This window comes from Podarcis vaucheri (assembly GCF_965113315.1).
Source record: "Podarcis vaucheri genome assembly, chromosome: 7".
In the NCBI taxonomy this organism is placed as follows: Eukaryota; Metazoa; Chordata; class Lepidosauria; order Squamata; family Lacertidae; genus Podarcis; species Podarcis vaucheri.
This window is the reverse complement of record NC_138765.1, coordinates 70,052,907-70,074,660: the sequence shown is the minus strand read 5'-3', so window position 1 is coordinate 70,074,660 and position 21,754 is coordinate 70,052,907. Positions and strand designations below refer to the sequence as shown.

At 44.3% G+C, this 21,754-nt stretch overlaps 1 long non-coding RNA gene across 2 annotated transcripts in view; it reads left to right on the top strand.

The window, feature by feature from the left end:
• LOC309536472 overlaps positions 1-21,754 on the top strand; it is an 81,657-nt gene that overhangs the window by 31,509 nt on the left and 28,394 nt on the right. The window contains exons 2-3 of one of the 2 annotated variants that reach the window (XR_014221516.1): positions 6,407-6,564; positions 10,685-10,771. This is a non-coding gene — a long non-coding RNA (uncharacterized lncRNA). Of the gene's footprint in view, positions 1-6,406; positions 6,565-10,684; positions 10,772-21,754 lie in introns of those variants that run through there. The other variant, XR_014221515.1, reaches the window with a different exon arrangement.

Below are 21,754 nucleotides of genomic sequence, written 5' to 3'. Positions count from 1 at the left end.
CTTCTTCTCCCCACCCGAGATTCCAAGAAACTTTCAGTGGATGTGGAGCAGTAGTTATTGTGGCTAGTAGCCATGGATAGCCACACCCTTCATGGATCTAATCCACTTTTAAAGCCATCCAAATTGGTCACCTTCCTGAGGAGCCCAGAGTGGCAAACACACGTACAGAAAAACAATTCCAGTACCCTTGGCATTTGACACCCGAGATGCAGATTTTTCAGGGCCCACCCTATTCCTGCAACTGTAATCAGTTTTAATTCTGCTTTTAATTCTGAATTCTAAATTGTTGTAACCTGGGACTTGCTGGTAAAAGCTCTCTACAAAAAGATTGAAACTTGGAGCCGGGAGAATGTTCTGTGAAAGCAAATATAAGTTTGCATTTTCATCTCCCTCAATGCTTATGCTTGTGTACAAGAAAAGCTCTTTAAAGCGGGAAGGGAGGGGGAGATAAGCCTCCCACAGCAGCCGTCTTAGGTTTGCTTAATCCCTTATTATTTATACATCACAGAGTTTTGTTTTGGTGGTAGAAACTGATGGCTATTAGTTGGCAAGCAAAAAAGCTTCTATAAGGAGCAGATGGATTGCCTATGCCTGTCTCTTATCAATGGAGAGTGAGAGTTGACTTGCAGAAAAGCCACATTAACCCCATAATTAATTCTTTCTTTTTTTTTTAAAAAAATAAATCTTCCACTTGGATCCCAAATTAGCAATTCTCACAGAAAATTATGCAAGCCAACAATGTGCAATATTACCGCTGCTAACGACCCTAATGGGCAATTGTTAAAAGCTTCGTTTCTCCAAGAGGGACAGGAGTAATTTTAAGCTGATGCTCCATTAGCAAACTATTGACCGCTGGCTACTCTCTCCTTCCATAGCACAGGCTTTGAGATGAAAGGTGTATAATTCATTTTGAAAGGGAAATGAGTGATAACGTTGTGAAAGCACAAAGCTTCATATTTTAAATGCATATTTTTCTTTATTATCTGAATGCGGGAAGCACAGTTCCAGCAGGGGTCTTACTCACTGGTAGAGCATCTGCTTGGCATGCAGAAGGTCCCAATCCTTGGCATGTCCATGTATGGCTGGGAGAGACACCTCCCTGAAGCCCTGGAAATCCACTGCCACTCAGGGTAGACTGCGGGGAAGAAGAAGAAGAAGAAGAAGAGTAGTAGTAGTAGTAGTAGTTTGGATTTGATATCCCGCATTTCACTCCCTGAAGGAGTCTCAAAGCGGCTAACATTCTCCTTTCCCTTCCTCCCCCACAACAAACACTCTGTGAGGTGAGTGGGGCTGAGAGACTTCAGAGAAGTGTGACTAGCCCAAGGTCACCCAGCAGCTGCATGTGGAGGAGCGGAGACACGAACCCCGTTCCCCAGATTACGAGACTACCGCTCTTAACCACTACACCACAATGGAGAAAAATTGTGCAAAAATTACGCAAAATGGGGCCAAATATTTTCCTATTCTAAGTGCGGGTAGAAAGTATTGCCCTCATTCTAATTTATCTGTCAGGTGTGGTCACATCCATTCTTAAGGAAATCAGCCCTGAGTGCTCACTGGAAGGACAGATCCTGAAGCTGAGACTCCAATACTTTGGCCACCTCATGAGAAGAGAAGACTCCCTGGAAAAGACCCTGATGTTGGGAGAGATTGAGGGCACAAGGAGAAGGGGACAACAGAGGACAAGATGGTTGGACAGTGTTCTTGAAGCTACCAGCATGAGTTTGACCAAACTGCGGGAGGCAGTGGAAGACAGGAGTGCCTGGCGTGCTCTGGTCCATGGGGTCACAAAGAGTCGGACACAACTAACCGACTAAACAACAACAACGTGGTCACATGTAGCAGAAGATTCTTGTCATCAGGTAACTGCGGTATCATCCCACTGACTATATGAGCCGCTGGATTGTACTGGTCAAAAGAAGAAGAAGAAACATTCTTTTTAAACAAAGAAAGGAAGAAATTGCATCAAGCCTCCTTTTCATAGAATCATAGAATCATAGAGTTGGAAGAGACCACAAGGGCCATCGAGCCCAACCCCCTGCCAAGCAGGAAACACCATCAGAGCACTCCTGACATATGGTTGTCAAGCCTCTGCTTAAAGACCTCCAAAGAAAGAGACTCCACCACACTCCTTGGCAGCAAATTCCACTGTCGAACAGCTCTTACTGTCAGGAAGTTATTCCTAATGTTTAGGTGGATTCTTCTTTCTTGTAGTTTGCATCCATTGCTCCGTGTCCGCTTCTCTGGAGCAGCAGAAAACAACCTTTCTCCCTCCTCTATTTTCCAGAGGGTCAGCAAACAGAAGCAAAATGGAGCAAAACCAAGGCAGTTATGTAGGTATGCTTCAAGCAGCTCCCTGGTACTTCCATGGATGCAGGTGGCGCTGTGGTCTAAACCACTGAGCCACTTGGGCTTGCTGATCGGAAGGTCAGCAGTTCGAATCCTCATGACGGTGGTGAGCTCCTGTTGCTCTGTCCCAGCTCCTGCCAACCTAGCAGTTCGAAAGCACGCCAGTGCAAGTAGATAAATAGGTACTGCTGTGACAGGAAGGTAAACGGTGTTTCTGTGCACTCTGGTTTCTGTCACGGTGTCCTGTTGTGCCAGAAGCGGTTTTAGTCATGCTGGCCACATGACCTGGAAAGCTGTCTGTGGGCAAACGCTGGCTCCTTTGGCCTGAAAGCGAGATGAGCGGCGGAACCCAATAGTCGCCTTTGACTGGAATTAACCATCCAGGGGTCCTTTACCTTTTTTTAACCTTTACTTCCATGTTGCATGTCCAGAACTCTACCCAACCCACCTCTTTGAGGTCCTATTGACATCATTTTCCTCTCCAATGTCAGTCTGGGATGGATTCTGTTATGTATTCCGTGGTCTGTGTTTAACTGAGCTTGAGTCTGGACTAAGGATTCTGAGTTCCAGATTCCCAGTGAAGGCTTAAAACAGGCACTAACAAATCTGCCTGCTTTGCTTTATCACAATTTCTCATCTTTCTGATCTTGATTTCAGTTCTCTGTGTTTCCGCATAAGTTTCCAGATTGCCATAAAAAAAATACCCAGCATTTTAGGACAAATGCACACGTTTCTGAATGCAATTTTGCTCAATGTGCATGTTTGGCAATCCGTCCCCCCCCCCCCAATTCAATTCATTTATATTTAGATTGCATTTATATGCTATGCACACCTTCCCAGAATATGCACATTTGGTTATAGCACTGTGAAAAGTGTGAATTTCGAAGGATGGCTGCGTTTCAGTTTGCGCTTTGTTTTGGGAAGTGTGAAACCTGAAAGGAGCAGATTTCTCCCCCATCTCTACATAGAAATGTATATTTAAATATCTGAGCAGAATGCACTTATAACTTGTGAAAATGAGATGAGCTATACATAGACCGATTTGTCCATTCTAAATTCCATGGGGAGTTGACAACATAATTAGACATTGGCTATGAAGGAAAGCAGTATGTGAGAGCACCTGAGTGCTAGGATATTTGTGGAACATTATTTCCTTGTCCAGATGAGGGCAGGATTCCCTCATATCTTGAGGATATCTCTCAAGGCAGATTTAACATAAAGGGGTTGGCGGGTGCCGGGAGTGTTGCTGAATCAATGCACATAGCATTCATTGGATGCGGATCTCACTTTTTTGCATCAGGACCAGATTCCTGCTTGTCAAGGCACTTTTAGCATGAAAGTCTTTCTGTCTCAATTTCTCTGTTTTCTTCTTGCTGTTATCCCTCTCTCATCCTGGAGTTTGAGCCATGGGGATGATTGGAGTGACAAATTGTTTTTTAAAAAAATGTTGGTTTTTTTGCCACATTTCCTGTAGCTCTTCACCCTCAGTAAAAGCTGGTGGAATTAATAAGATTGCATAATTGTGTTAAGAGGGGAGGGGAGGAGAGGGAAAGGGAAGGAAGGAAGGAAGGAAGGAAGGAAGGAAGGAAGGAAGGAAGGAAAAAAGAAAAAAGAGAGGCTTTCTCTCTCTCTCTCTCTCCCCTCCCTTCCTTCCTTCCTTCTTGTCATGCTGAGACATGTATTTCTTATTGGTCAGCAATGGATGCTGCCTGCCTTGTAACGTTTTTGTAAAACCTGGACTTGAACTACTCTAGGCTCCAGTGAATTAGGACACACAAAACACTGGCTGTTTCCCCTTAACATTGCAGTGATTGCTATCTGTTTGTGCTAGAACCACTTATTGGGGGGGGGGCTCCTCTTGACATTTTGGTAAAAGAATAGCAGTGATAGTGTTGTGTCCAGTGCTAGCACTACTCAGGGTAGACCCATTGCACCATGAACCACCTACATTAGTCATGCTCATTCATTTCAATGGGTCTACTCTGAGTCGGACTGGCAAGAGACACAACTCAGCAAGTTTATATTTCAGACTGAAGTTATTGTTGTGGAATCATTAAACACAAACAGAGTTCCCTCATTGGGGAGGCAGATGCACTCTGTGCATGCTCAGACTGTATATTTCTCAGGCTCATAATTTCAAATCATGTCTCCCCCTGCTCTATTTAAACCTCTTAGGATGTTTCATGCTTTGATTGAGTAGCACATTACAGAACATTTTCCTTCTTAGTAAGCCAATTGTGTAAATTTTATGAATATTGCCTTAAAATCTTTGAATTTTAATTCATTTTATTCTTTTAAAGTTCAGTTTCAGATGGACAGAAGTGTTTTCCTTTTTACCACTATAGATACATATATCAATGATGAGAAACAAAACAAAAAAATGCTGCTTAGTGATATGATGCCCTCCACAAGTCTGTCTGTTTATTTGTTTTATTCCACTTATGAATCACTTCCCATACAATATCTCAAAATGATTTCACAGCAAAGCATCAACAATGAAAAACAATTCCATATGGGGGAAAAGCAGTTCCATATGTGCAAAAACAATAATAAAAGAAAACAATAATGGGGGGGGAGAAATTCCATATATTAAAAACAATGAAAAATGTCATATGCAAAAAAAGGCTTTCAAATCCAATATGAATGCAGGCTAAGATGAAGCTTGTCAAAAAAGGAAGGACTTCAGTAGATATTGAATGGCATTCCTGATAGTAAGTGCCACCATGCTAAAGACCCAATCCCAATATTGCAGATGTGGGGAGCCTTTGGTCCTCCAGATGTCGCTGAACTCCAACTCCCATCATCCTTTGCTCTTGGCCATACTTGCCGGGGCTGATGGGAGTTGCTGTTCATTGGCATCTGGAGGATCAACTGTTCCCAACCACTGCTTGTTGTTGTTTAGTCATTTAGTCGTGTCCGACTCTTCGTGACTCCATGGACCAGAGCACGCCAGGCACTTCTGTCCTCCACTGCCTCCCGCAGTTTGATCAAACTCATGCTAGTAGCTTCAAGAACACCATCCAACCATCTCATTCTCTGTCGTCCCCTTCTCCTTGTGCCCTCCATCTTTCCCAACATCAGGGTCTTTTCCAGGGAGTCCTCTCTTCTCATGAGGTGGCCAAAGTATTGGAGCCTCAGCTTCACGATCTGTCCTTCCAGTGAGCACTCAGGGCTGATTTCCTTCAGAATGGAGAGGTTTGATCTTCTTGCAGTCCATGGGACTCTCAAGAGTCTCCTCCAGCACCATAATTCAAAAGCATCAATTCTTCGGCGATCAGCCTTCTTTATGGTCCAGCTCTCACTTCCATACATCACTACTGGGAAAACCATGGCTTTTACTATACGGACCTTTGTTGGCAAGGTGATGTCTCTGCTAAACCATACCAAATGGACCTCCTGATAAGACGGCATCTACAGGAGTCCACACACCCATGCTTTTAGTAGGCACTCTCCCAAACAAGAAAAACAACAGAATAGTAGGATGGGAGGACAGCAAATACTGGGGTACACAGGAAACTGGGGTGGTGGTAAAGGAACCTGCTGATAGGCAGCAAAAACCAACAAGGAACCAAGGAGGGAATGACTTGTGGTTTCAGTTGTCTCTATATCTTAATGAACTGCATCCAATGAAATGTAATCTCAGAGCCACTGTCTATAATCTTTGAGTTCTTGGAGAACAGGTGAGGACCCTGTCAACTGGAGGTGGGCAATTGCCGCCCCCTTCTTCATAAAAGGGGTGTTGGGGAGAGAACCTGGGCCACTACCAACCTGTCCGCTTGACATCAACTCCAGATGAGGACCTGGAACAGATAATTAAACAATTGGTCCATCTCCCAACCCATCAATAAAGTAATATTTCCCAGTCTCATGGTTCTGAATAAAGGGATGATTTAAATAGATAGCTGCCTTCTACCGAGTTAGACCATTTCACCGTCTAACTCAGTATTATTCACGGCAGTGCTTTTCAACCTCAGATACTTCAGTTACTTTTGGACTGCATTGTCCCTGATCAGCCACTCCTAGTCTCAAGAGCTCCCCTCTTGTCTTTTCTCCTTAGCTGTGCAGTCGCTACACACCTTGAACGACCAGATCTCAGACTTCATCATGAACAAGGCCAAAGCGCTCAGTGAAGATGACAACACCTTCCTGCCCAACGAGAAAGACACACTGAAGAACTCCATGGCGCTCATGAGACACCTCTTAATGGACGCGCAGGTATGAAAGCAATGTGTTGTCCTGCCAATTATTGCTATTGATTTTCCAATATAAACCCAATTACACAAATTAGTTCCAAAATAATACAATTTTGTTAAGAGGCTTCCTGCGCACCCTTCTTGATGGACCTTTGTGATCTAATATTACTGTGTTTCATATTCTTATTTATTTCTATTGCATTCCTTTTTTTTCAAAATTATCACATAATTAACAGCTGCACTCTTAACGATTTCTATTCGTGCTATTATATTATTTAAACCCCCCCCCCCAAAAAAAAGAGGCTTCAAGTGAAGAACCATAGCTTTTTCCTTTTCATCCTGCGTCCAAAAGTCAGTTGTTGGCCTTACATGTCTCTCTGATGTTTTCCTTTTTCTTGCGGCATTTGGGGCTATCTCTCAACATGTTGGGACATTGGTAGCCTTGCATGCATCACAGATGTAGGGAATGGGTTACCTTTTAATGGGAAGTGTCAAAAGCTGTGGTGATGGTGGAACGTACATAAGAAGCATTTGAGCACTGGGGCCAGCAATCCTATGGTTCCTAAGAGGGAATCCCAGGGGCTATCAGAAGTATTGGAGATGCTTCCAACACTTGTCACTATTTGCAGGTGGGATTCAATCACAATTCAGGAACCAGACATTTGAGAAACCTCCATATCACCCAGTAGATCAACACCCTGTAGTTCGCGGCAGTTTGCAGGAGAGTTTCTCCTGTAAGTTCCAGAGATCTCAGAAGCCCAGTAGATCAACACCCTGTAGTTCGCGGCAGTTTGCAGGAGAGTTTCTCCTGTAAGTTCCAGAGATCTCAGAAGCCCACTCCAAAACAACTCAGAGCAGAGTTTTTCACGTGGCTGCCCCTGTTCTGTGGAATAGCATTCCTATTTCTGTTCTGTGGGGTTTCATAACCTGATAAATTGGTGTTTACTATGAGCCTCTACTCAACAAATCTTTATTACGGTCATAGACCAGCATTTGAAATCTAAAAAGCACTTTAGAAAGCTTCTGTTGTTGTATTTTCGTTTAGTCGTGTCCGACTCTTCGTGACCCCATGGACCAGAGCACGCCAGGCACTTCTGTCTTCCACTGCCTCCCGCAGTTTAGTCAAACTCATGCTGGTAGCTTTGAGAACACTGTCCAACCATCTCATCCTCTGTCGTCCCCTTCTCCTTGTGCCCTCCATCTTTCCCAACATCAGGGTCTTTTCCAGGGAGTCTTCTCTTCTCATGAGGTGGCCAAAGTATTGGAGTCTCAGCTTCACTATCTGTCCTTCCAGTGAGCACTCAGGGCTGGTTTCCTTAAGAATGGATAGGTTTGTTCTTCTTGCAGTCCATGGGACTCTCAAGAGTCTCCTCCAGCACCATAATTCAAAAGCATCAATTCTTCGGCAATCAGCCTTCTTTATGCTCTCACTTCCGTACATTACTACTGGGAAAACCATAGCTTTAACTATACGGAAAAGGTATTAAAACACTAGGTGATTATAAAAGTCTGTAAGAATTTAAAAGAAGCTAAAAGAATTCAAAAGAAGGGTCAGGAACATTGGGCTGGTGTGGAAGAGCACAAAAGGTTGATATATAAAGGTTTTAACTATCATTTACAGAGCACTCTGATATGTTCATTAAAACTGATTTGTGGCACAAGTCATCCTCCTACGATTCTCAAGTGCTGCTGTGCAGATCCCAGCAACACAATACATTGCGGCAGGATCGGCCTCCGAGAGCAGCAGGGAGGTATACAATTGTCCTGTGCACCCTGGGTACTTTTGAAGTAGTGGGGAAATCAGGTTGGTATGAATGTCTCTGTAATACAGGCATTAGAGAAGGACATGATCTACCATTTCTATTTGTCCTGGGTCACATGGGCATTGTCTATTTAGGTAGTCAATCTTCCTGTATCAGCCTTCAATAATGGCTGAGTGGATGGCATAACATTGAGCCAGGGTAAAAGCCCTTTGGTGTTCAGGGACTTCGATGAGTCTCTACTTTCTTTTAGTCTTGCTTTCAATCATGTATGTATTTATTTTTAACTGTTTCTAATTATCTTGTGTTTTAATTGCCTATGGATCAAATTGTAACTGACGAGCCAATAGACACCGTATCTCTATAGCTGCTAAAATGGATGGTTTTCATTGCATTCTTTCCATTGCATTCTCACTAGCCCTCCAAAGAGAGTTGTTGCTAACAACCCATCTCTAAAATTGCCCGTGCTGGGGGTATTCATAAAAAGATAAATGTGCCAATCATTTTCCCATGCTAACGAACGCACCTTATGATATAAGCGGATGTCTGGGAAATTAAAACCACCACCAGATATCAGCAAGTACATTATGTTCAGAGAGAAATGTGTTAAATATGTAGAGACCTCTGGACACCAACAAAATCACCAATTATTGTGCAAAGCAGGTGATCTAAAATTGGCCGCTAGTACTATTTCAGATTTTGACAAATTTAATGGTATGCACTGAAATACTACAAAAAAATAATTTTTTAAAATTAATTCTGGTATAGATGTTTCAAATCTACTAATAAATAATAATAATTCATCAGCATATGAGGCTATTTTAAATCTTACTTGCGCATGAACAAAACCATGAATTCCCCCAAGATTCAGGAACCTTTCCAGGAGTTCCAAAAATAAATCAAATATCAATGGAGGCAGAGGGCTGCTTCCTAGTGTATCAAATACATCCAAACCAAAGACATCCAAAAGAATTCCAATTCTCCATTTTTTGTTATTTAGAGGAAGAGGCATAAAATTCTTATGAACTTTATAAATTCTTGAAGAAGTTGAAACTTGTCCAAAGTAACAACAGAAATTGCCAATATACTTCATCAAATACCTTCAGCATCCTAAGATTTAAGTGCAGCTGGAGCTATTCTATATTATTTATGGCCATGGAATTGGATACCAATCTTAGATGATCCACTCCCTGTCCATGCTGCATAAAATCCACTTGATTTAAAATGTATTACAGTTGATAACCAGTGTCTGAAATCTGTTAGGCGAAATGGCTGTTAGCATTTTAACACGAACATAAATTAAATATATTGCTCTATAGTTTACATAACTCGTATGGCCTTTGCCAGGCCTGGATATAAGAGAAATATAGGCTCCATAGGTTGACATTGGCAAGCCTATTCCCCCCTTTCCCCCCCTTTTCCTTAAATAATATGCTTAGGCAATTAGGGGCCCCCAAAAAATCTAAATATGTCTTATACCATTCTGTAAGAAAACCATCTGGTCTCGTTCTTCATGGACTTCGTTTTATGAATAACACTCCATTTTTTTTCCAATTTATTATTCTAATTCAGTCAATAGGGTTGGTGTTCTTCCTATATAATTTTAAATAATTCTTAAATTCTAAATTTATTTCTGGAAAGCTCAGAGTGCCAGGCTGGTGGTTGCTGGTGTAAGGTAAAGGTAAAGGGACCCCTGACCATTAGGTCCAGTTGTGGCTGACACTGGGGTTGCGGCGCTCATCTCGCTTTATTGGGCGAGGGAGCCGGTGTACAGCTTCCGGGTCATGTGGCCAGCATGACTAAGCCACTTCTGGTGAACCAGAGCAGCACATGGAAACACTGTTTACCTTCCCACCAGAGTGGTACCTATTTATCTACTTGCACTTTGATGTGCTTTCAAACTGCTAGGTTGGCAGGAGCAGGGACCAAACAACAGGAGCTCACCCCATCGCGGGGATTCAAACCGCCGAGCTTCTGATCAGCAAGTCCTAGCTCTGTGGTTTAACCCACAGCGCCACCCACGTCCCTGGTTGCTGGTGTACTAGATGCCAAACATCAGCCAAATTTGGACAGATCTATTTTTACCATTGACCTCACCAAAGTCCCAATTTTACAAGGAGGAGCTCTGCTATCTGAAATCAGATAAAGAACCCACCAAAGTCCTCTACAATGTCCTGTAGAGTGTAGGTAGACCACTGTTATTCTTACTCAAAGGGAACCCATTGAAATTAATGAACACAGCTGTCCTAAGCCTTTTTGATGGACCAAGTGCATAGGACCACTATTGGGTACAAATCATTGATCTGATCTGGTATATAAGGCAACCTTCTGCAATTCTACCTCTGCCTGGCTCCAACATTCACTGTTCTGTTTACTTTCCAGTGACAAGCTCATCTTCAGCTATTTACCACTGCAGGGCGGGCGAGATTGAAAATAGTAACACATACGCCAGCTGTGTGGGCAAGAAACAAGTGGAAATATAGCTGAGTGCTGCTGATGTGCTTTCTTTACTGAGTTGCAGTAATGAGTGTTCGCATTCTGCAGTAGCCAAGCGGACCTCCTCTTAGCCATGGAGACAGTGGCTGTTTTGTAAAGCGAGGCTTTTTAACCTATTCAAAATCTTCCTCTGCTTGGCAGCCTTGATAGCTGCTCCAGCATAGTTCTTGTTTCTACAGCGACAGTTAAATAGCCTGTGAGATGGCCTTGCCACCCAAACCCACTCCACCCCAGTCTCCAGATATCATTCCCGCCATGGACTAACCCAGAGAAATGTATAAAGGCAACCATTCTTGTCTCTCTCTCGCTCTCTCTCGCTGTCTCCCCCCGCACCCAGCTTCTGGGTGATCAAACGAGTTGTTGTCAAAAGGAACGAAATGTTGTGTGACCTTTTGCTGTGTGTTTGCTCTGCAGTGGTGACAAGGACACCTTTCATGCCCTGGAATGACTCTGGGTGGGAGGCAGAGTTGGAATCGGGGTGGGCAGGAGCAGCTGGTGAGATGACCCAACTTGTTCAGAAGTGGCATTTAGGCCGAGCAATTAAAGTAAAAAGTGATCAAGCCGTGCAATCGTGCAGTTGCTTCCCTTTTCGGCAACGGAAGGGAACACACGCACAAACACCCGTCTAAAGATTCCTGCACTCAAAAGAACTGCGGAATTATTAAGCAAACTGAATTAACGGCATGTGTTCCATATGGCTCATAGGGAGCAAGGGCCTTCTCACTTCCCTGGTCCCATTCTAGCCTCATTCATTACATCACAAGATTACTGAGAATTTGGGGCCATGTTCCTGGCCTGACCTCTGGCACTGGGCATGCAGAGGTTGCAGCTTGGTGGTACAGTACAAGCTTGGCATGCTGCAGGTCCTGGATTCAACCCTGTGGAAGACCCAGGAAGAGTCCCTTCCATTGAGTAATGGCAATCCTGAGCTAGATGGATCATTTAGCTGGAAGACCCTTTGGATCCCTTTCAACGCTACAGTTCTATGTTTCTATGGATAGTATCATCTTGTTTGGCTCATAAACAGCATTCACAGCTCAGTGACTAAGCCCCGGTTTTGCATGCAGAAAGTACCAGGTTCAATCCCAGGCATCTCCAGGTGTAACTGGGAACAACTCCTAGATGCAACACCTTGGAGGGATCACATCCAATTGGGATGTGCAATGCTGAGCTAGGTGGACGAACACAGCTTTCCATGTGCATCTATGCCTATGCCAACCTCCACCCAGAGAAGCCCAGGAATGTGTAGGCCACCTTCCTAGGTGCTTTAGGGAAGTCCCTGAGTTCAATCCCTGACATCTCCAAGAAGAGAACCTTGCCTGCAGTCCTGGAGCTCCACTGCCAGCCGATGTACTGAGCTAGATGGAAGAATGGTCTAAGGCTGCTTTCTATATGCTAAGTGTTGCTCAGCAATAGGATTCTGTTTGATAAGGGTGCCTGTTTGCACCAGTGTCTTGATTATATGCAGTTGTATCTTAACTAAGTTGGACTGAAATAAGACATCATGAAATTAGAGGAGCTGAGTTAGCCATGTCCGTTCCTTTTTGTGTGTCTACTCTGAGTAAGACTGACATTTGCTGCAACCCAGGGAAGTCTGGGCATCTCTTTATCATTATCTTTATCTTTATCATCACCATCACCACCACCACCATCATCATCAAACCTCACCAATCTGGCTGCATTCCTAACCACTCTGGGCAGCTTCCAACACAAACATAATTAAACATCAAGCATTGAAATCTTCCTCATACAGGGCTGCCTTCATATGGCTTCTAAAAGTCCGATAGTTGTTTATTTCCTTGACATCTGATGGGAGGGCATTCCACAGGGTGGATGCCACTGCCAAGAAGGCCCTCTGCCTGCTTCCCTGAAACCACTTTTCTCAGTGGGGGAATTGCCAGAAGGCCCTCTGGGCTGGATCTCAGTATCTGGGCTGAGGGGCAGGGGTGGAGACGCTCCTTCAGGTATACAGGGCCAAGGCCATTTAGGGCTTTAAAGATTAGCACCAGCACTTTCAATTGTGCTCAGAAATGTACCAGGAGCCAGTGTAGATCTTTCAGGACTGGTGTTATACGATCCCAGCAGCCGCTCCCAGTCACCAGTCTAGCTGCCGCATTGGGCATGAGTTGTCATTTCTTAGTCACCTTCAAAGGTAGTCCCACGTAGAGTGCATTGCAGTAGTCCAAGTGGGAGATAACCAGAGCATGCACCATTCTAGCAAGACAGTGCACAAACAGGTAGGGTATCAGCAGGTGTACCAGATGAAGCTGGCAGACAGGTGCCCTGAACACAGAATTGACTTGTGCCTCCATGGACAGCTTTAGTAAATAAATACTCATTGCAAAATATTCTTCTGTCAGTGGGGTGGCAGGAGTGGTGTGCCCATTGCTTTAGAATACCCTGTTCTCCCCACAAATAGGATGTCTCTGTGGCTCACTGTGGTTTTAGGCTGCAAGTCTGGCTTGAATACAGTAATCTGTCACATTGCTGAGCAAAACCCACTCTTTTTTGGCGTCAGGCAAACGTACAGCCAGTGGCATTGATGGGCTAAATAGGTGAAACTGTCAATTTTGATTTCTATCTCTTCCTCATTTTTCCAGTCATATGTGTAGTTATCCGTATTTCCACATCAGTTTGTGATTAAAAATTAAAAGTCCTCATGAAAATTAATCAGCATTTGGGGCAAATTTTCCCCATTATTATATTTTTGCATGCAATTTCTCCTAATGGAAACATTTTTGAAAAGCATTAGGAAAAGTGCATTTTGTTTTTTCTATTCTTTTAACAATAAAAGTATTCTGTGCCAAAGTGGGGGGGGGGGGCGGCAGATCCCCCATCCCTAGTGAGGCACACTTTAAATCTGCCTAGGAACAAGCTGTTAGTTGCTCTCACCGCTCTTTACGGATTCTGCTCCACCCGGAAAGAAGCTTGCCGGAAATTAAAAGCTCCGGAAAGCATTCCTTGATTCTCTCCAAATGTGGTTTGCTTGAAGAGACGTCTCCATAAAAATCCAGAGATAAGAGTGGGGAGCTAGAGAGAGATAACACATTGTTGCTCTTATCTCTTTCAACCGGGAGCCACAAACTTACTTCCATGTAGCAAGAGTGATAGCGGACTCTGTAGAAACATTATTTTCTGATTTTTTAAAAAGGTGATATATCGTGCTTAGCCTTAGTAGGTGCTAAGTGGGGACCCAGCTACTCTATTGTTATTCTTTTTAAATAGTGAGAGGGCACATTACTGCTCCTTCCTTCCTTCTTTTCTTATCCTACATGCAGGAAGCTGGTGTTAAACCAGGACAAACTACCCCGTATCTAAACTCCATTCTGGAGCATTCAGTTCTCCTGAGCCAACCTAACCAACCCTTTTAGCTGGCTTCATTTACCAGGTCATGTGATAGGTTGCCAGGTCATGTGACTGAGCTGAACAGGCTTAGGGTCTGCCGAAGTCCTCCCTCTCTAGTCCTGCCCCACTCACCCTGAATGCCCCTTTTCTAGGGCTGACGGTGGTTTAACATATGCTAGCTTTGGCTCAGCTCAACTGGCTGGGTTCATTGCTTAAGAGAAGATGGGGAGTTAAACCAGAATAGCCCAGCTGGGTCTGGAACCTCCCAACTCAACTGGAGATCCACTGGATCCCCTTGTCACCATGATGAATCTTGCTCTAGGATTGCTGTTGTATCAGGACAGTAGTAAAACTTACATAGTAAAACCGAGTTGAATAAGTTGTTGTTGTTGTTACTGTTGTTGTTTTCCACTATTCCTCCCAAAGAAGCCCATAGAAGTAAACAACAAAGCAATATATATTTTGCAAACACAACTGAAAATATATTTAAAAATGAATTATTAGGCACACTGACCTGATTCACACTTCCTGAACTAATTCACCTACAGCACTTCTCTGAATCTGCATTGGTTTTCAGTGCCAAAATGCATATTTTAGCATAAATTGCACACACGGATGCTATTTTACAGTACATTCAAAAATTCATACTTCATGAAGACATGTTTTCTTTAAAAAGAGGTACAATTTTGAATTAGTTTTTTTAAAAAAAAAATGCAGAGTGACTGGGAACTTGGACTTATAAATGTGAACCTGACATAGGCTTGGCTCCACCGAGGGAAGAGCCCATAGGCAGAGAATTTGCTTGGCATGCCAAGGCTGCAGTTTCATCCTCCAACAATTCCAGGTAGGATGTGAATGGACTCCTGCCAAAAAGTCTGGAGAGAGACTTCTGGCCAGCTCACACAAGCCTTCCCCAACCTGATGCTCTCCAAAGGTGACTGAACTCCACCTCCCATCATCCACAGCCAGCATGGGGTGAGGGAGTTGCAATCTGTAAGAACATAAGAAGAGCTTGCTGGATCAGGCCAATGGCCCATCCAGACCAGCATCCTGTTCTCACAGTGGCCAGCCAGATGGGACCCAAGCACAAGAGCTCCAGCAGCTGGTATGTCAGCACCTGGAGGGCAGAACATTGGCTAATCCAGCTCTAGCTATTCTTATGGTGAGGGATGTTGAATGAACCCTGTTTTTGTTTAATTTCTATATAAACAGCATTGCAGTTGCGCCAAGCAGAGATGCTTCATTTCCCTTTGCAGGAAAGGCTCCTGCTGTAATCCATGCAGCTGGCCCGGGTTTTCCATCACATACCCAAATCAGACTTTGCAGGATACTGGCTAGGCATGCCTACAGCTGTTGGGATTTGGCAGAGCCACCAGCCTGAAATTGCATAGCCTGAGCTGCCGCCACAAACTGCCTGTGGGTCACCACCTCTTCTGCTGGAAATGCAAACAGTGTTCCAGCCAGGGAAATTTGGAAGGAAGGTTCAGGAACACTCAGCCTAGCAATTTCTTGGATAAGGATCTGCCCGTTACTCTTATTCAGATATAATATGATTGAAGGGAACTCAACCAGTTAGCCAGTTCTGTGACTAATATCACAGAGGATGTATCACCCCCCGAAAAGGACTTGCCAAATACAGAAGGCCCAGGGCTGGCTCTCCCATGAGGCAGACTGAGGCAGCCACCTCAGGAGGCAGAATCCAAGAGGGTGGGGTGCCACCACGGGTGCCCTGCCTGCCAATGACAGCAGAAGGAGAAGCGGCTTTGGAGGCAGCTTTCAGCAAGACCTCACAAGAGCCCCCATGAGATCTCTTGGAGTCCTCACAAGGGAATATTCCTTGCTGAAAGCCTCCACTGCTTCTCCTTGCTTCTTGGCCACCACCATGGGTGTCCTGCCCGCTCCCTGCCACCAGAAAAATGAGAAGTGACTGTGGCTTACCAGGTTCCAGCGATATCTCTCCAGAGATGCTGTCCACCCCCTATGCCAACACAACAACCGTTTTGTGACTTTCTCCAAGTTCTAGATGTGTGCACTGGCTTATAAAGTTGCCAACCCTTGATTTAATAGATGCTATGCATCATTATGAGGGAAGCGGGGAGCGCTGCTCTGGTTTGCCAGAAGCGGCTTAGACATGCTGGCCACATGACCCAGAAGCTGTACGCCGGCTCCCTCGGCCAATAAAGTGAGATGAGCGCCACAACCCCAGAGTCGGCCACGACTGGACCTAATGGTCAGGGGTCCCTTTACCCTTTACCTTTATGCATCATTATAAGGGAAGCGGGTGGTGCTGTGGGTTAAACCACAGAGCCTAGGACTTGCCGATCAGAAGGTCGGCGGTTCGAATCCCCGCGACGATGTGAGCTCCCGTTGCTCAGTCCCTGCTCCTGCCAACCTAGCAGTTTGAAAGCACGTCAAAATGCAAGTAGATAAATAGGTACCACTCTGGCAGGAAGGTAAATGGCATTTCCATGCACTGCTTTGGTTCGCCAGAAGCGGCTTAGTCATGCTGGCCACATGACCCGGAAGCTGTACGCCGGCTCCCTCGGCCAGTAAAGCGAGATGAGCACCGCAACCCCAGAGTCGGCCATGACTGGACCTAATGGTCAGGGGTCCCTTTACTCTTTACCTTTATTCATCATTATAACAATGCGGAGGGGCCCCTGCTTGGTGATGAGAATGGAGAACAGCCACTACTTTTATGTTGTGTGAGAGAGAGTTTATTCTGTCCTGGTGAATCTTTGCTTTTATTGTCCCTGTCTTGTTAGACATAAACCACTTTGCAGCCTCACACATCACTGCGGACCTCTATGCACAAGAACAAGGGAGTTGGGCATAAGGTCGCTGCTTTAAAAGGTTCTGACATTTATGTGAAAAGACAGTGACTTACATTAAAGTTGCCCTTGTCAATTACTTCTCTCTGAGTTGTTCTTTCTATCAGATTCAGATCTTGGCTTCCTTGCTGTTAAAAATAAATCAACCAATCCTGCTTTGGGGGGCAGGCCCCCATCTGTGCAAATGGGCCATAGCCCTACTTTTGGTGGCAAACTCATTAGCCCTCTGATTGAAGATATGCCTTTGAAGAAAGAACAAAAAGTTTAGGCATGGGCTGAAACAGAAATGGTGTCCCAACACACAAATTCCAGTTTTAAGAATCTGTTGGCTTGTAGAGCCATCCTTTAATGCAAGTGATGTGGGTTCTTCTCAGGCTTAGATTTTAACTGGAGCTGGAGCAGGGACTCCATCTTTCCTTCCCCCTTGCTGGTGTATTCCTCTCTTCCACCCTATAGACCTCCTCTTCTCATATCTCACACAGGAATTGTCGTTTCCCCTTCTTTTGCACACATTCCTATGAGGCAGGGATAGCCAACTGGGAGCTGTCCAAATATTGCCAGTTGGAACCAGCACAGCCAATGGTCAGGGATGATGGGGTGACATCATTAACATCCCTCCATTGCTAACACACTGAACTCTATTTTCATGTCTCCTTGTTTTCCTTGGAGGGCTTCATGTTGGCTACCTTTACACTAGGATAGAAGTGGAAGGATCATTAGGCGCGAGTGATCATGCTCTTCTGAAGTTTACTATACAGCGGGAAAAAGCAGCCAAGCATACTAGGACTTAATTTCTTGACTTTAAGAAAGCCGACTTCATAAAACTTAGGGAAGTGCTGGGTGAGATCCCATGGACAGTAATACTAAAAGGAAAGGGAGTTCATGATGGCTGGGAGTTTGTTAAGAGGGAGATAGTAAAAGCACAACGTCAGGCAATACCAATGAGATGGAAACATGGAAGGTGCCTAAAGAAGCCAGGGTGGCTATCTAAAGAACTTTTAACTGAGTTAAGATTAAAAAAGGATGTGTACAAAAAATGGAAAAGGGGGGAAACCACCAAAGAGGAATTCAAACAAATAGCCAGCACGTGTAGACACAAAGTCAAAAAAGCTAAAGCACAGAATGAACTCAGGCTTGCTAGAGAGGTTAAAAGCAGCAAAAAAGGCTTTTATGGGTATGTTCGTAGCAAAAGGAAGAACAAAGAAACAGTGGGGTCACTCAGAGGAGAAGATGGTGAAATGCAAACAGGGGACACAGAAAGGGCTGAACTCCTCAATGCCTTCTTTGCCTCAGTCTTCTCTGATAAAGAAAACAATGCCCGACCTGAAGAATTTGAAGCAAATGATTCAGCAAAGGAAACACAGCCCATAATAACTAAGGAGATAGTCCAAGAATACTTGGCTAGTTTAGATGTATTCAAGTCTCCAGGACCAGATGAACTGCATCCAAGAGTATTAAAAGAACTGGCAGATGTGATCTCAGAACCACTGGCAGTCATCTTTGAGAATTCCTGGAGAACAAGAGGATCCAGCACAGGTGAGGACCCTTCAGGCTCAGGCCCCAGCCCCGGCTCAGCTGGTTCTGGAGGAGGGGACTCCTGTGCAGGCTGGGATTCCTCAGGTTCAGCCTCTGAGTCCAAATCCCAGGCCATCACAACTATGTGAAGAAGTGCTTTCTTTTGTCTCTCCTATTGCAAAATTAAAAGACTGCATTCCAGAATGCCAAGCAATGTGTAAATTAAAACCCAGATCCCAAAAGAACTGGTGACTCCTCCAGCAAGTGTCTGCTGCTACCATCAATAGCCATGCAGACTCCAAGTAGAAGTAGGGCCATGTTTGCATTCTGATCACAGTTGCATTATTTCCACCCATGGATTTCTTCTCACCAGCTTCACAGCCTCTTTCCTCTGCATTTTAGCTCTCCTTCAGGCATCAGTGACCAGGCACTTTCAGCCAAGATGGTGCAATGTAGCTTCTCAATTTCCATTGTCATGCTCAGAGCAACTCCCCCCCCCCCCATTTGTACAGAAATCATGAAAGTCTTGCGAAAGTGTTCAGGCACACGTTGGAGAACAGTTTCTGATGTCATTGATAGCTCGCTCCCTTGGTTTCACATTATTCTCACCATGCCTGACTATTGCCCCTGCTGGTTGGCTGGTGATGATGGGAGTTGTAGTCCTACGGCACATGAAGGGCAATGAGTTCTCCACAGTTACCCTAAAATAGCCAGATATTGTAAGGCTTTGCCTCTTTTTTGCTTCCAAATTGCGCTTTATTTCTTTTTTAAGGAAAGCATTCCATGATCCTTCCTAAGTCCATTTGAAAAAATTGTGGGAGGTTCTTCTTTTTTAAAAAACAAAAAACCCCAACAATCTGGCAAACTCTGCTGAGAAATTAAACAAGGCAATCACTCTTCAAGTGCTGCGATTTGTTCCAGTGACCTTAATTAAATCCCGGTGGCCAACTGTGAAAATTAGGGCGTATAATTTGCAAGTTTCAGTAACTTGCTAGTGTTTATTAACCTTGCAGCTTCAAATGTAAGGTTTCAAGCTGTTGGGCACCTTCTCATAAGACTCTTGTAATAGAACCTATTAGAATGGCATTTCGAAATGAATATATTTCCCCCCCAGTAGAAAGTTGCTGCGAGTGGCTGATTAACCTGTCCAAGTAGGTGGGTTTGTAGGGTTTGAGGGTGTGTCCATTTCCATTTCCTCCAGCCCTTCTCTTGGGTGGTCAAATGAAGACATGGAGCATACCTTATTTTGTTTCTACTTGTTTGTGGAGAGTTTCTGAGCTCAGTTCATGTTGGGTTGGGTTTTAGCGCATCTAACATTAACACTTTGATAAATGCATTATACAACTGCTCTGGCCCCAGGATCAAAACAGGCAAAGCGCAGTTTGGAGATTGCAGTAATAAGAGAACTATAAATAACAACGATCTTCCTGCATTCAGATCATGGGGGTGTGGCAGTGTGGGGAGAGGGAGGAGAAAGTAGTTGGTTTATATGCCATGGGTAGGCAAACTAAGGCCTGGGGGCCGGATCCGGCCCAATTGCCTTCTAAATCCGGCCCGCAGACTGTCTGGGAATCAGCATGTTTTTACATGAGTAGAATGTGTGCTTTTATTTAAAATGCATCTCTGGATTATTTGTGGGGCATAGGAATTCGTTCATTATTTCCCCCCCCCCCTAAATATAGTCCAGCCCCCCCAAGGTCTGATGGACAGTGGACTGGCCCCCTGCTGAAAAACTTTGCTGACCCCTGGTCTGTCCTCATTGAGGGCTCTAGCTTTGAACCCAGTGATGGTGGTAATGGATTGTTGTCGCTGCTATTGCTATTGCTGTTGTTGTTAAAATTTGTATACCACTCTTCATCCAAAAACCACAGGATGGTTCACAACATAAATTACAAAATAAGAACGTAAAATACATATCAAATAAACAAGTGAGTAAGCTGGTGCCCATAGGCCTGGCATCAGCAACTGCTATACTAAATTTTTAATTTATATAACACAGTTGATGTTGACCTTATAGAGCACGGGTAAGCAGCCAATGAGGAGCCCTGAAAATATTGCCAGTGTCCAACCCTCACCAGATCCAGCCAGCAGGATCAATGATCAGAGATGATGGGAGTTAGAATTTTAGAGCACTAGAGGTTTCTCCATCCCTGAGCTAAAGGAAAAGTCCATGAAACAGCATGCATCATGGCATACCCGTGCACCAAGATGCAAATATATGCAAATTTCATTATTGTCCATGATTTATGCTGGGTGCAATTTCCTCGGCACAGAGCAAACATCTCCAGTCCAAGAAAACTGAATTGATTTTCGAAATTGCCAAAGTATGTGGCTTCCCAGTGAGTGAAAAATAAAGACAGATGGCTGTGGATTCATGAGAATGCGTTTTGTTTTAATACAGAGGAATCATTACTGATGTCTCCATTGCACTGGCTTTAATTAGTTTCCAACACTTCAGTCTCCTATAACTTGCTCTTGTGTCATTTAGAGGAAAAACTGCAACTATGGCGTTAAAATAGACTTGAACATCAGGAATGACACCCATATTCTTGGAATGAGTTTCTACAATCCTCTGTTCCGCTAATGTGAACCAGTTTGAATCTGATGTTACTTCCTCCAATGGAGCATGACAATTTCAAGTTCTTTTTTGTGGGGTGGGGAGGCTGCTGTTAAAATTGGGACAGACGGGTGCCGGTAACATATCAGGTGCTAGTCATCCAGAATCACTGACAGCTGGTTTTTATTGCAAGCAATGTTCCTCTATTTCACAGATGCCAATATAATATTGATGGGTTTAAACTATACGCTTCTAGCCCAGATAGCATATTTAGAAGTATCTCCTCATGTTAGAAAGTCATTCCCAAAGCAGTTATCCCATCCAAGGAGACCAATGCTTGCAGAATTCTTCATTAAAACAACCCCATGATTTGCTCCGTTAAATGTTGAAACATACTTGGTCCTCCTGAAATCATTTGAACCCAAGGTATGGCTGTACTCCCTTTCCCAGTTTGGCTTCCTCACAACCACAAGTGCTGCCTAAGGGCTGTGGGGTTCCACCACTGAAGGAAAAAGAAGAGAAGGAGGAGGAGGAATTTGGATTTGATATCCCGCTTTATCACTACCCTAAGGAGTCTCAAAGCGGCTAACATTTTCCTTTCCCTTCCTCCCCCTCACAACAAACACTCTGTGAAGTGAGTGAGGCTGAGAGACTTCAGAGAAGTGTGACTGGCCCAAGGTCACCCAGCAGCTGCATGTGGAGGAGCAG